This window comes from Propithecus coquereli, unplaced genomic scaffold (genome assembly GCF_000956105.1).
Source record: "Propithecus coquereli isolate 6110/MARCELLA unplaced genomic scaffold, Pcoq_1.0 Scaffold124, whole genome shotgun sequence".
In the NCBI taxonomy this organism is placed as follows: domain Eukaryota; kingdom Metazoa; phylum Chordata; class Mammalia; order Primates; family Indriidae; genus Propithecus; species Propithecus coquereli.
Window position 1 is genome coordinate 4,932,967 of NW_012136525.1, and position 293 is coordinate 4,933,259.

At 34.1% G+C, this 293-nt stretch overlaps 1 protein-coding gene across 1 annotated transcript in view; it reads left to right on the forward strand.

Annotated features, from left to right (window-relative positions):
• LOC105805029 (chromosome unknown open reading frame, human C12orf4) overlaps nucleotides 1-293 on the forward strand; it is a 50,053-nt gene that overhangs the window by 13,390 nt on the left and 36,370 nt on the right. The window lies entirely within an intron of this gene.

Below are 293 nucleotides of genomic sequence, written 5' to 3' on the forward strand. Positions count from 1 at the left end.
TAGATTGCAATTTTTAATATTTTCATTGGTAAGAAAAGGGAAGAATTTAGATAGTTCTTTTTTTACAGTTATCTGTTTGCAAAGATCAATAATGGAAAAAAAATCAAATTCTTTGTTTTATTTCCACTTTTCACCATTAAATTGTATGACCTTTGGCAAAGGATTTTTCAGCATGTTTCCTCACTTGTAAAAGCACTGTGTTTGTCTGATGTGTTGAGGTGGGCTGTCCCTGGAACGAGCATCTATTCTTCCCTGAATGTATCTTTGTGTGCTGCGAGGATCCTCATTTTGAC